We start from the raw sequence: 991 nt of genomic DNA, 5'->3' as shown, positions 1-991 counted from the left end.
AAAAAAAAAAAAAAAAAAACACACACAAATAAATTGATGCTCGAGGTCGATACCCTTCTTGTGATAGTGCAGCTCCTATTGATCTCACCAACGATGCCTTAAAAAAAAAAAAGGGAAAAAAGGGGTGAGTATACAAATACTCGTAGGAAACCTATTTATAGGCCCTAATTGCTTCCATCTCCTAGTTTGTATCTATTGCTTTTCTTTGGTTTCTAGGAAGTTTTGGCAACCTCCTTCCAAGTGCTCTAAGTTTTTGTGTAGGTCTCAAAGGTCCAAATGATTCATCATGAGTCGTTTACTTGTGCAGTCCTTAGTCTACTTTCAAGACGGGTTTACGGCGTCACGATATCAACCTTGACACTTTCCTAAACTCAATACAAGTGTTCACCCTAAATCACCTACCCGTGTAGTCCCTATTCTCTTCCAAGATTGGTTTACAATGTTGCGGGTCGGCCTTAACCCCTTCATACACTCAATAGAGGTTTTCATCTTGATGCTTACCCATGTAGTCCCAAGTCTAACAAGGATTGGCTTACGGATTCACCCATTTGTACACTTAATAAGGGTCTCTGTCTTAAACTAACTACCTGTGTAGTCCCTAATCCTTATTTAGACCTAGTTTAAAGCGATCACGACTTCAACCATGTCTCCGATCTACACTCAATAACAACTCAACTAGTCTCGGGACTATGATAAGCTACTTTAATCATAATTAGATGTCGTGAAGGCCTACTAGGTTCTTAGGGGCATTCAGGTAGTTTACACCCCATTTCTCATTTTCAGAACGTTCGGGATTACCTCCTCGAGCTAAACTAGTCTCTGCATGCGTATAGGTCTAAACCTCTGATTGCTCACGATCCTAGCGTGCAAACTTGATTCAACATGTATTCTTCACTAGTTATAGCCCCCTAATCTCTTAGTTGAGTTCTCTTATGAATTTAAAGCACGCAAGATGCATCATCATCATTTTTTTTTTTTTTTTTTTTTGTAC

This window comes from Cucurbita moschata, unplaced genomic scaffold, assembly GCF_002738365.1.
Source record: "Cucurbita moschata cultivar Rifu unplaced genomic scaffold, Cmos_1.0 Cmo_Scf00005, whole genome shotgun sequence".
Lineage (NCBI taxonomy): Eukaryota > Viridiplantae > Streptophyta > Magnoliopsida > Cucurbitales > Cucurbitaceae > Cucurbita > Cucurbita moschata.
Note: the sequence above shows the minus strand (reverse complement) of the source record.